Consider the following 14400-nt stretch of genomic DNA (forward strand, 5'->3'; position numbering starts at 1 on the left):
CTTCATTAACAGTTAACAAAAGAGCCAATTTGGATGGTAAGGGGATCAATTGAGCAAACACCCGGTGCACGGATTTCGTAGGAGCAGCTGACCGATGCCTAATAGAGGCCTGCGTCTTGGGTGTACAAGGACCGGGAGTATAGTGGGCAAGCCGCCTGGATCATGTGAGGAGAGTAATATGAAGAAATATTTTTCTATTAGAAGAAGGTCCATAAATTATATATAATGAAATAAAAATTATAATAATTAATCAAGAAATACGAATAGTATCAGAAAATTCAAAATTAAATATATAATTTTTTTAATTATTAAATGAAAATGCTATATATTTTTTAATTATTAAACGATGGCGTACACATTTACCATGCCGGGCTTCTCGAAAAAGGAAGATTGTTGACGTGAGTGAAGAGATCATGGCGTTTAGTGTTTACCCATTCAGCCAAAAAAGATGTGAAGATATCGTGGTTGACACGTGGCAGTGAAGCATATGGGCCCCACTTTCAATTTCGGGTCAAGTTTTCGGCTTAGAGAAAAATATATATGGATTGATTTAACTAATCATTGCTACTTTAAATCAAGGAGTTTGACTTAGTGATAAGAAGAAATTTAACGTATGGATTGCGAGTTGAGTTGAGTTGAGTTTTTGTTTTAATTGATTTGTAATGATTGTATTGTTGAATTATGAGAAAAAGTGTGAAAAAGTAATAAATAATTGAGAGAAAATAATGATTAAGTAATGATTGTGTTGTTGAATTGTGAAAAAGTAATGAATAGTTGAGAGAATTTAATATTAAAAATTGAATTGAATGGTTAAAAAAATTTTAAAAATAAAAAAGTAATAATTGTAATGTTGAATTGAAGATAAGTAGAGTTGAGTTAAGTTAAGTTGAATATTTTTCCCAAAACAAACACACCCAATATTCATTCGATTTCGGGTTCAAAACTCCTTGGAGCCACCGGAGCGTCTTAGGAGTGATTACCCGTTCCGTGTGCCGCCGGTAGTTCAAGGAGCCTCGGAGATTAGTCGGCGAAATACGGACACCCCGGATTAGTAAAAAAAAAACAATGGTTGATTTAAACAATTCGACGTTTATTTTTCTTAAATAAGGTCTTGAATTCTTGTTTCGCGAATGGAAAAAATCTTTAATCGTGAGAGCTTTACTCCTTAATGGTCAAACCCGAATGTGTGTGGGGCCTCATAGATATGCACATCAAACGCTCAGGATGCAGGCATCCCACTAATCTCGATTCATGTTAGAAAATGCCCTAAATTAAATGGCGAGAGGTGGAATATATTGTCTCATGTTCTCACTTGAAAATAATAATTTTTTAAATCGAAAATAAGAATCTTTTTTTCAATTTTTATTAGTAAAAGTTTTCATGTCCATTTATTTTCCTATTCATATTAAATCCGTGAGGCTCCTTTAATTGTGTTAAATGTAAACCCTGACCTGTGTTGCTCATGAAATTTTAAAATTCATCTAATAATTGAATAAATCTATATAAATAAAAATAAATGACTTTAACATCTATATAAGGCTGGAATTTTCACTTGTCAAATTTTTTTTTGGTGAAAGAAAGTTGAGAAATGCACGGCCCGAATCTAACAAAGAATGCCAAGTGGATCTAAGTCGTCGCCTTTTTTATGAAAAACAATTACAAAATATATAATTTTTCGAATAAATTTCAAAAAATAAAAATAACATTTGCAGGGATGAAAAAGGTACGGAGTGTCCATGGGCAGATGTAGGGAAAAAAAATAAGTTAAGCGGAGAGAGTGTGCAGTAGGATGAATGGATCATTATATACTACGCAATGACAATACTAAGCTAATGGTTATAATCAATCAATGAGATGGAAATAGAAATATAGATATGAATATAGACATAGACTTAACATGCGATAAATAGAAAATAAATGAACACGATAGGTGAGATTAGTGAAAGTCGGGACCTAAAATCAGGTCAAAACGGGCATATATAGTTCGGTTCTCTGCAGTAGTCGTTTTCTGAAGTTACATGCATTATTGCTTTGTTGCTTCGTATCTTTGTCATGTCGCCTGGTCCTGGCTGGAAAATGTTTCATTTATTGGTTTACGTAGAAGAAAAGTCATCACAAGATGCAATTAAACCATGACACTTGAAGCAAGTGCATATGATATCTCCAAGATGGTAATTATGCAACTTGATTTGAGTGAATTCCAACTAACTAGTTGGAGGTGATTCTCAGGTTTTGTTGAATTATGAGCTGTTCTATATTAGAAACTACGTTTCCTTCCGGAATATTTTTTTTCGAATTTTTTCCAATTATTCTCGACCAGCGACTCGTCCAATCAATCGATGTATGTCCAAAAAATATATATGAAGATACTTTTTTTCACGGATCATTTTCCATCCTACTGCTCTTGTGGCATAGGTTCCATGATGAAAGGCCAGACGATGGAAAGTTCCGATCTGTACGATACGAGCATTGTTTGTAGCTGATTCTACCTGTTGTTTCGATGATAAAATCCTAATATCTTTATTAGTCTCGATCCCCTGTTATCAAAAAAGAGAAAAAAAAAAGTTTTTGACAATAAGTATATCCGAGAGTTGCATTATAGAAAGAAACGGAGATTAGGAGGAAGAAATTTTTCGGACTGTCGATGCTTAACTTGGTCTCCACATTTCAAGAAAAATACAAACTTCACTTAGAGAGAGTTTCCTTGGGATTGTTGTGAGAAATTCCAATATGTGGAGAAAGCAGTAAAAATCACAAAAGTAAATTTGGCAAAAATACTATGGATCGAAATGAGTAATATAAGAAATCCAAGTCTCCGGAAAATCAAGAAACGGGAAAAATCGAAGCTCGGAATATTAGGCAAGGCACTCCAAGGAAGTTAGCTTAAGGATTGTAATTTCCCCTCTATATTCGCGGGCGGTTTGAAGGGAAATACTAATCTCAAGATACAACGTGCCCGAGAATAATCTTGATCGCAACTTGAATCAACCTTAGAAAAATATATATAAAAAAAAATAGAACCAGAGAAATTTTTGTGAAGTACAATACATGAGATTGTGAATTAGATCACTTCACCTTCATTTGTGGAGAGGATTATACGTCCTTTCATATAAAGCAAACAAAACTGTAATGAGGACACTTAATTAAAAATCGACATACGTAATTGAATTAGCCTTACGGCAGCCAAAAATCCAGAGGTCCAAAAGTTGTTCAGGTTCTATCCAAGCATTCCCAAACACTGTCTGATTTCCTAATTATAATTATATCGCATTCTTCATCCAGATAAATCATCAACGTCCTTGCAAGATGTGGTGGTTATCTTCATTTGCATCATGAGCAAGACGAACACTCATGGGTTTTAGCTCCATGATAGTCCAATTTGCCAGGTCCAAATAAGGGCAACATATTTTATCAAAAGCATCGTAACTCTACTATTGGAAAAATAGAATAGTCGAGAAAGCGTAGCAGACCAAAAAATTCACCAAACAATAGAGTCGTCGATTGATGCTTTGGGGCGGTAACAGCAGAGCTTTTCAATCAGCTAGTTATATTTATCAGCGAGTAAACCGGCTATCGTTTCATCTTCATAATCAGATCTTTGCTGCAAAAGTCAAGAGTGATAGACCATAAATCATCAAATCAAGTCACTCTTGAGAGCTGTGAAGCAAATGAATGGCAAGTGACTTCCAATCAACAGAACAGGTCAGTTGCATCACAGAGCAAGTGACTTCCGAGTAGAAAAGCAAGTCAATAGCCATGCCCTCACATATCAGGAGAAACTGATCACTTGGCTTAGATCATTATATTAAAGTCACTTATTATTTGTGATTGACTTCCAACCATCACGAGCCACTCTTTCTGCGATTAACGTGGGATCATCGGGGTAACTCACTTCGAAGAGACTTCCTGGCATCAAAGAAAGTCAAATATAACAGCTGTTCGATCACTGAGGCAACCTAATCACTAGCGACTTCCGATCGTGAAAGGTAAACCAAACCTTTAATTTCGCAGGCTAATTTTTGCATTTAGTACCGAAGCTTCCCAATAAGTTGTTTAGCTCCCAATCAGTCCTTTATTCCCAGACGTATTATGAAAATAATAATCAAGATGCGATCGATATCCTAAATTTTATTTTCAAAAACGAATTCTTTTGAAGTATCCAAAATGTTGTCCGAAAAAAAAACCTCAACACTTATCGCAAATTGTTCTCGGCTTTTTAGAACAAAAAAATGTATTTTACCTCTGCCATATCATATCAGCTTAGTGAGCTTTTATTCTAAGATGCCCCGGTTTTAGCGAGGCGGCTGAGGATAATTTCTAATAGACTGGTCATCAAGGACCAAAAGTCTAACCGAGGAATCTGTGCTCAAGAGAATACGTAGCGTGGATGTAAAGACCCAACCTGGACCTTCCGCGGTTTCAAGAGTTGGAAGAGTATTGTTAGAGAATCTTCATTTGTAAATCATATCTACGCGGATTTATGCTATGTATGTAGTTGGATTTTGGATAAGAGAGAGGACCACGTAAAAAAAGAAGAAAAAATAATCATATCATATTCAAGTTTAGACCTGTAAAAATGTCAAGGTGCAAAAAAATACACCCCAATTGGTGCTGGCACTTCAAACAGTCTAATTCCTGTTTGCAAAGAAATCGTGTAAGTTAATGACACATCCGGAGGGCAGGAGAAGTTGTCATGATTTGCATGTCCAATTCAATAGACAGACAGAAACCTGCCCCTATTCAACTATATAGTTGAGATGATCGACCCATACCTATGATAGCATATGTGAAAAAGGGGATGTTATTGAGATAATCACGCGAATCTACTGATGCTTCATTGATCGGACAATATATATCTTTGCGTAAAATAATGACATTATTTCAAATGTGTCGAAGGGTCAGCATTGCTTGGTACGTGTACTTTGATCGCTGTAAACTTAAATATGACCTTTCCATGTAAGGCCCCAAAGATTTCTGGGCATGCGTACATGTTTTTCTCCAATTACTTCAGCCCTTACATTCGTTTAATATGACACTTAAGTCCAAGCTGGGTTTAATTCTTCTAATGATTGGGGCGGATAATAGAGAAATCGATCAGCAAGTGGACATGGGAGGTGTCGATTAATGAATAATTATGGTTTCGATTGTTGACTTGTTTTATTTTCTAGTTTTTTTTTTTTGCTTAGTAAATCAATGGTTCGGTCTGGAAATAATGATGCAAAATAGGATCAACTCATCTTTGAGTGAGGTTGAGCATTGTTGAGAATATCTCTGGGAAAGAATACACCAAAAAAAAAAAAAAAGGGAAGTATGTCATAGGGTTGTCATTCTACATAAGTTACCCTCCGTGTCCGGATGGGATTTCTTTATTAAAAATCTACCCACAATAACACTGTCAACAGCACAATTTTTTTCCGTTTTAGTCAACCACCCTAGATATTTCACCAATTACTCATATTATTATGATATATAATATTTCAAGCCCTAATTCAACTTAATAAAATTGCAGCGGTGCTCCTACCAGGAAAAAAAAAATTTGTGATGGTTCCTGAATGGAAAAAGAAATTCCGATAAACGGCCAAAAATAAAATGAACCACAAAATATACAAGTTCAATTCGAGCTCTCTTAAGAATGAATGTCTTTTGCGATGACCACAGAAACATGATGCTGGTTAGAATGTTCCCACGTCGACTTAATGGATCTTCCAATAGAGATCAGCCTCCATGTGGTGAGAATATATTTCTATAATCTACGAATTTAGGGCGTTAAGAATTAATTTCTACAGCTGCAATCATATGCAATCTCTTCAAAAAATGGCTTGCAAATGCGTATTTTCTATATCTTCTCCATGAAGTATAGGTTTTGGAAAGGGATGCTTCTTCAACCTTCATATTAACATTTTGCATGTAGGACCACAAAATACACACACACACTAACAAGTATGCAAATTGATCCGACAAATGTGGGAGATCAAGAGTGGACCATTATCGATCGGGATGATAGAAATTTCGAAAGAAATTATGTTATATTTTTTTTTTTCGATATCAGGGGAGGTTTATGAGCCTATTAAATGGACATTTAAAACTAAATAAAAAAAATCACGAGAAGTCCCATCGACGAAAATCAAACCCGGAATCTAAATTGCATCTTAGTCATATATATACATGGAGATATTATACATGGCATGTGAATTGTGATAACCATAAGATTAATATGAATTTTGGCAATGCTTTATAAAGTATGGAAGTCTACTTAATAAAATGGCTCTAAGCATGGATCTTCATGGAGTAATATAAATAAAGCAGTACTTGTGGAGGATCAATCTCATAGTCTTCACAGGTTTTAGACCATCTTCGATTCCCATACATATTATGCAGTATAATACCTATGAGAATCTAACATGGCCTAAAACCTAGGAAGACTATCGGGTTTGCTCCTATGTCCTAATTAGCTCCCTTCACGGGCAGACAGCGAGCAACTGGTGCTGGTGGAAAAACTGCTTCTGTTCCGGTGATTATCTCAAAGAGTGTCGAGTTGAACAGGCATGTCCTGGAGTCTCCAATTAGGGATGATCTCATCCGGAAGCTTCAAAAGTATCGGAGCAAATAAAGATGTCATTATCGCCACTCATACATAAATTCACAGGACAAGAAGTCATGTTTTCGTGGGTTACGTGACGCATCAGTAAAGATGACTTTTACAGCAAATGGGTCATCTCCCTAATTGTCTAGAACAGAAAAGATCATCATCTGCACTTTATAAACATCGAAGCTGTGGACTCCGTTTTCCTTTCTGCCGTAATACCATAAGAAATGGATTTTACTATTTCAGAGTTACTTAGGGCTCATAAAATTAATTTTGGAGACAGCAACTTGCCTTCTTTTTCTTTTTTACCACCGAAAAAAATTGAACAAGTTGCTCTCTCCAAAAACTGAAAAGCTGGAATTTTTTTTTTCCGATTACAAGTGAGACATGTGGAAAATCTTATTTAATCTAATGAAATAAGGCATGTTGCTCTCTTCAAAATGGATTTTAGGGGTATTTAGGGTTGATAAAATTTTGGAAAGAGCAACACGCCTTCCTTCGTTTAATTACCACACAAAAAAAAAAGGAAGGCACGTTGCTCTCTCAAAAAGTGTGAAGCTAGAAAAATTTATCTTACTTATGAAAAAAAGCAAGTTGCTCTCTCCAAAATGGCAGGCACGTTACTCTCTCCGAAATGAATTTTAAGGATTTTTAGGGATGATAAGATTTTTTTTTTTTTTTGGATGAGTAGGGTTGATAAGATTTTGGAGAGAACTAATGTACCTATTCTTTTACCACCGAAAACAAAGAAGGCACGTTGCTCTCTCCAAAAAGTGAGAAGCTGGAAATTGTCTTGCCTAAGAAATTAAGGCACGTTGTTTCTCTAACATGGATATTAGCACTCATATTTGTGCAAGAAAGAAAATAAAAATTGAAAGACATCACATTATCACTTGCATAGATTAGAATAGAAGGTGTTCACCGAAGAAAAGTAGAATAGAAGGTAGCATTGGTATAAAGTAAATGATAGGTCCGTGTGTGTGGTGATCATATTGTACCCTTCTAAGTTTAAATACAGTAGTATACATGCACTTTGCGCCTTTCCAGCACCACCGAATGGAGACGATTTATACAGTATCATGGCGTTCGGCTTTCATGGTAAATTTCACGTCGGCACGCATGTCCGCATATGTCTCGAGAGCGCACATGAGATATATATATAGCTGGATATTGCCAACGTTCCTTTTAACATTTTCTGCATGAATCTTCCTCCGATTTTTGAATTTCCAGTTGTTACTCACCATAGCATGATATAGTAACCATGGGTTCATTGCTGGGTCCGTCCTTTGACAATCTTACACGCGATCTGTTGGAAGGAAATCCATCGAACATGGGAAATGTCCTATCCGTCCTACTTTTGGGGCGTACCATGCGAAGATGACGGTTTTTGAATTTAAAGCAGGTTATACTATCTAGCAAGTCCATATAAGGGCGAAATGTTTTTATCAGAGGATGGAAGGCGACTTCGCTGTTGGCATAAGGCATGACGTGTTGAGCTTCATGGGCAAATAGAGCATTCGATCTAGAAGGACTCGAACCTTTCACCAAACAAAAGAGACTTTGCTTGATGCTCACCAGCAAGAATGGACATCAGCTTTTTAATCAGTCTTTCAAAGAAATGATCAAACAAACCGAGCAGAAGATCAATGACAAGAATCGAACAAACCAAGCAGAAGATCAATCAGCTTTCCAAATCCATATGGTTGGCCAGGCCCGCCCTGGATTGCCCTCAGAGCCCAAGTTTTGGGCTGGGCCTGCCTTTATCCGAATAATTAATCAGTAAAGGGCATATTCTGAAGCAAAAAAAGCAAAAACAAAAGACCTTGCCAGTTGGTAGCTGTGTTATTACTTTTCTGTAGAAAGGTTGTATCCCCATTCCTTTTTCTTCATCCTCGGTGTTGTGTTTCATCTTCCGACTACTAGCGTGCAGAGACTATTAATACCGATCATGGTCTCTCCTTATCGGTTAATTTCAAATTTGACATGTTGCGTGTACGGCTCTATAGCACGATCGATATGATATATAGTGAAAAAAAGCACTAAAATAGTGTTGGGATGGTTTCTCTCCTATATGCAAAATGGTGAGGGTAGGTATTGGAGATAGTCCCACATGAAAAAATTAAGAGAAAATCCATAGGTTTATAAGAAACAATGGTCTAACAACCCATTGACTTAAACTTTTGGATTGCGGATGGACTCGAGTCCGAAGTAGGCCTGTGAATTTCTCCTAACAAGTGGTATCAGAGTCCAAGTTAACGATCCTGAGGAAGTGCATATGCTATGCGTAGAAACCCACATCACACCAAGGCCCGAGTGTGAAACTCGTGGCTAGTGAATGGCATAACAATTGGTATCCGAGTTCGGAAGTGGAAGCCCAGCTCGAAGTCCTCCACATAGTCGAGAATGGGGAGAATTGTTGGGACGGTTTCTCTCATATATGAAAGATGGTGAGGTTAGGTGTTGAAAATAGTTTCACATGAAAAGTTAAAGGAAATCTATAGGTTTATAAGAGACGATGGTCTAGCAACCCATTGGCTTAAACTTTTAGGGCCCGAGTCCGAGTCCGAGTCCGAGTCCGAATCCGAAGTAGACTCGTGAATTTTACCTAACAAATAGTAACCATTCCTAAAAATGGTTCTTATATATGTAATTTGATAAGCATAATGCAAATACAAGAGGAACCCCATTTTCCTTTTTCCCTTCTCTATAATAAAATTCCTAACTCAAGCAATAACTTTAAGCAAAGTGAACCCTTTTCTTTTATTTTTGATACAGTATCTCCTCCACATCAGCCCTGATTAAACCGATACACAATAGTAAAATGACCGACCATTGTTCTGAGGCTTTTCAATTAATCTTAAAGAACTCCCTTCTCCAAGTCGTTTGCAGATATAATGCCCCGACTCTTGCATTGATAAATATGCGTAATCCGAGTAATGATGACATTATTTGATACCAGCTTTCATATTCATAATATGCACAATGATAAATATATTTTTTTTGTGTATATCTATAATTAAATATTGGAGACGTCTCGCATAAACTTTGAAGACCCAAATAATCGAAGACACAGTTGGTAGCGATGAGATCGGTCGAAAAAAGGAAGGGGCGAAATACTTACTATTTTCTTGGAATTTTATTGTATCTTTTGAATATTTGAAGAGTAAAATATTCTTAGGAGATATTAGGGATATTTTTTGGATATCTTTAGATCATTTAAAAGGAAAAATATTTATATCTAAAAAGGAATAATATTTTAGAGAAATTTTAGAATATCTTTGAGATATGAGTCTGCATATACAAAGAGAGTGAGTCTTGTACCCAATACAATGTTGCGAGAGAGATGAGTGTTGGATTAGATCTTTCGGGAATTTTCTCGGGAATGTTTTTTTTTTTATGTAACTCTAGGGTTTTACAGTGAGAAAGGTGAGAAAATTGAGTGATCGGGAAGACTCTTCTCGATGAGGTTCGAGTCTCAAGGGGACTTGAAAAATACGAGCGATACATCAGTTGTAATCTCCAATTTTGTTTATCTAGTGGATACTTCTACTCCATCCATGAATGTTTCCTTCTGTTTGAGAGTTTTACAATATATATTTGATGTCCTTTATTTTTCAGTTTCTCATTACTCTAATCTAGTTTGGACTCCTTTGGATCAACATCAGAGAAGTAAGTTTCCATATTCAAACCGAACCAACCATCACTATTTCTCCATTCAATATAAAAGAAACTATTTTTTTATATTGTGTATATATATATATATATATATATATCTTCTTGACGTTCGTGAGTCCTAAGCCGGTTGGTAAGTGTGAATACGAGGACTATTTTTTCACGTGTAACCTCTTACAGCTCCATGCAGATTATATGTATCACTATTATTACATCTGAATTCCTACTAGCTATATTTAGATTCCTTATTATTTAAGATCATTAAATGTACAAAAACATTTCCAGTTGGTAAACTCTCCACGTCCGTAATGATTCCTACGGAATCATCATAAATGACGGGGTGATGATTCCTTTCAGGGGTGGGAAGGAGGTGAAATTGAAAATTTTCAACACTTCCGATTTACCCTCTTGTTTACCCAATTATAATAAGTCCCCGGCCCCTTTATCAAGGACTTGAGCATGTAGTGATAGCAAACTCCGAGGGGCTTGTGACTTCCAGGTACGGGAGAACAGAGACAGTAGTAGCAAGCGACAAACACACACAAAAAAAAAAAAAAAAAAAAAACTAACTCATTTAGGGGTTAAATTTTCTGTTTCTGCATTTACTTTCCCCTTGAGTTTACGAATTATGATGACGCGATGCTCTGTATAATTTTTATTTTTATTTTTGGTAATTTATGCCGAAGTCCAAATACATTAAAAACTAAGTAGTTATGAAATATACAAATAAGGCATGATGATGACCCCTACAATATCCCAAACAAAAATAAATCAAGTCCGGAAGGATAGCCTTCTAGTACGTGAACACCTCAAGGAAGCTTTCAACGCATTGTTCGTCAACCAATTTGCACAGATATTCCCTTCTCGATATACATGCTGGGGCACAATCGACCACTCTCGAAGGATAGTGCACGAATATCCTTAATTAAAGCTTCATTCTTGACAGCTTGTTCTCGATTCGATCGCAATAGTTGGCAAACCACCTCAGAATCAACTTCAAGAATGAGCTTCCTTACCCGCAAGCCCCAGGCAAACTGCAGACCCGATTTCACCGCCCAAAGTTCCGCTGCAATGGAAGTGGCAATCCCAGTGTTTTAAGCAAACCCTCCCATCCAATTTCCCCAGCATCAGCTCGAAGGAGACCTCCAGCAGCCACCAACCCGGGTTTCACGGTCCGTGTTGAGCTTATACCATCCATTTGGTGGCTTACACCAGCCCACTTGCTTCCAAGACCGTGGTGGACGATCAAGCTTAGCAGCTTCAGCTTTCTTTGCTGTGTTGTGAATTGAGCCTACTAAAACAAGTTGTTTTGAAGGCGTAAAGCAGTCGGGATATTGATTTACATGAAACCACTGGGTCACACAAACCATGACATTGATTTATGTTATCGCGAGTCAGGATTCAGGTCTTCCATCTTTTTTGCGTGTTCTGAAGTCTCGAATGGAACAGAATCGGAGCCGTTGGGGCAGATCCTGTTGCTGCCCCCACAGCATGAAGAATGGCTCCTCCTTCAACTACTCCATCATGAAGCTGCATGATCACACCGGAACCCATGTCGATGCCCCTGGCCACTACCTCAATCACTACTTCAAAGCTGGGTTCGACGTTGATACGGTAGATCTTGAAGTCCTTAATGGCATGTAACTCCAAGAAAAATTGATACAATGAATCCCCACTGATGCCAGGGTTCTAGCAAGATCGCTGAAGTTAATCTCAGACATTTCTTAACTCCATTTTTAGGTCCAGCACCACTGATCGATGTTCCGCGGGACAAGAACATTACTGGTATGTACATTTATTGAAGTTTCCTCTGTCAATATAACATTATGCTGCACGTTCTCAATTATGTTACCCTTATTCGGTATGTTTCCTTTCCTCTCCACTAGGCTTACTTAAGTAAGGCCGAATCTTACAGCTGAAGTGATGGAGTCCCTAAAGATCCCCAGGGGCGTCAGGCGCATGCTCTTCGGAACTCTAAACACCGATAGGTATTTTTCACCTTTATGTTCCTCATCAGTCAGTAATTGCGCATCATCATCACATCTTGACCTATTTTTTGAAATCTAAATCGGAGGGACATAGCTTAAATCCTACGAACTCCGCTTCTTATATAATTTCATTTCGTTATAAGGGGCCTCATGTATGAGAACTTCTTCACGAGCTTTGTGAGGTTCAAGGAGGACGGGACCAAATGGTTAGTAGAGAACACGGATGTCAAATTAATTGGTAGGGACCTGAATCCTCTCCTATCTTCAGGATATTTTCTCGTTTTCCTTCGAGGCAACGTTTTGCTTAACAGGACTCTGCAACATAGAACATCCGATGGTTCGAAGACTTCACGCTCTAATGTCAGGTGAAAAAGTGCAGGAATCGATTCCATGTCTGTTGCTGCAATTGACGATCTCATCACATCTCACCTTGTCCTCCTCAGAAGCAGGGCAAGAACATTCGTTCTTTGTTTAAATTAAATTCCAGAAAAGGAAAGAAGAAAACTCGCGTTTTGTTTAGCACAAACAGGTTTCCATTATCTTTTATGTCACTCTTCTTGGGTGGAAACTGATATCAGGAGATTATTCTGGTGGAAGGCTTAAAACTCGATGATGTTCCAGCAGGAATATACGATGTTCATTGCTTGCCCCTGAGGCTGCCTGGTCCCAAGGGATCGCCAGTAAGATGCATCCTCATGAAATGATTTCTCAGGGTGTGAGTTTCTCCGCGTCTAAAGGGTAAGACATACGACCAGAAACTCAATTATCTTTCACAGAGCTAATTCCAGCTAGCTTTTTGAGTGAATCTTGATATATCTCGGGTAGATTCAATTGTTGCAGGAAGAAAGGTGCTGCACATATAGGTGACGAGATCACTTCTTAGCCCAAGATGGTTGTGGAAGAAAATGTAACTCTATGTTCATGTTAGAGAAACACAACTATATACGAGGCAATGTAATACTTCAGTGTACAACAAAAAGGCCTTGAATTCATGTTAATCTCTTGAGAAAGCGAAAAAAAAAAATTCCTGATATGAAAAGGTTCTTGAAGCGAAAATTGCAGGCACAGACTACCAAACCGAACTGTTCATATATAAAACCTATGTATGAGTAACCCAGTCCATGAATGTGAATATTTTTCTCAAGGGTTTCTTCCAAGCGGGGCAGTGAAAGGTAAAGGCCAGGATAAGAGCCCGATCAGTAAACAGAACGTTTTCATTATCGATCACAACTCAGGGGATCGTCCAAGTTATGTGGCATATGACTGTGGAAAGAGATTCAGAAAATGCAAGGCAAAAGGGGGTCCTAGAAACTTTAGTTGCTGAAACCGGTTTGGCAAGCTATCCGGAAAACAACTCGCGCTTGGTCTGCTCAATGGTTACTTTGCTCTCGGAGACGATTCACATCCAAGATGGGTCCAGAACACTGAAAAACAAGGTGAAAGCAACAGAAACTGATCATACTCCCTGCACCGTGCTTCCTAAATCGATCTTCCGGAAGACCTCAATAGAAATCAGTCTCGGACACAGAGTTCCAATTCATTCTTAGACTCACAAAAACTGGCAAAACGTTTTCAAAAAAGTAGTTGATGGGGTTCAACCGTTTGACATGCTAAATGAAAACTGACTTGATCCAATGAGCAAGTCGAAAAAGTGCTGAATGATTGAGTAACTCCAACGTTTGAAAGACAAGTAGACAAGCACCTATGCACCATCCAATCCCATCACATGCTTCCCTTTCGACATCAACCACCCATCCCGGCTCAAGGATGGGCCCGGGTTTCAACCTAAAAAAAAAATCTCACAGATATTTTACCACGATAGGAATATAATATGTCCTAATTATTCTCTAAATAATTTATATTCACAGATATTTTTTTTCCCCGGTGAAGATAGAAAATTTAACTTCGATGTTAAGCTTCACCAAATTTGTCAGTAACCCCCTTTTCTTTTCTTTTCGTGACATTCAGCCCACTGTTTTTGTGTTTTATAGGAAATTATTTCGTAACAATAAGAATAAAGATATATACAAATTTTATAGCAAGATAATTATCGGGGTCGAACTTGGGAAAAAATATTGGTTGAGTGTGGATGAGTAACAAAATGTTTATATGTGAAAATATAAGATGACCTTTGGAATATAAATGACCATGAAA

General features: G+C 37.5%; 1 long non-coding RNA gene across 5 annotated transcripts; it reads left to right on the forward strand.

Annotated features, from left to right (window-relative positions):
- Positions 1 to 10840: 10840 nt before the first annotated feature.
- LOC116196401 lies at positions 10841 to 14198 on the forward strand. 5 transcript variants are annotated; one of them, XR_004154816.1, is made up of 5 exons: positions 10842 to 11872; positions 11999 to 12043; positions 12145 to 12246; positions 12390 to 12984; positions 13087 to 13216. It is a non-coding gene; the product is annotated as an uncharacterized LOC116196401 (long non-coding RNA). The 5 variants fall into 5 exon arrangements; XR_004154819.1 differs by having other exon boundaries at positions 12174 to 12246; XR_004154817.1 differs by having other exon boundaries at positions 10841 to 12043; positions 13072 to 14198.
- Positions 14199 to 14400: the final 202 nt, after the last annotated feature.

This window comes from Punica granatum, chromosome 2 (assembly GCF_007655135.1).
Source record: "Punica granatum isolate Tunisia-2019 chromosome 2, ASM765513v2, whole genome shotgun sequence".
NCBI classification, from domain to species: Eukaryota; Viridiplantae; Streptophyta; class Magnoliopsida; order Myrtales; family Lythraceae; genus Punica; species Punica granatum.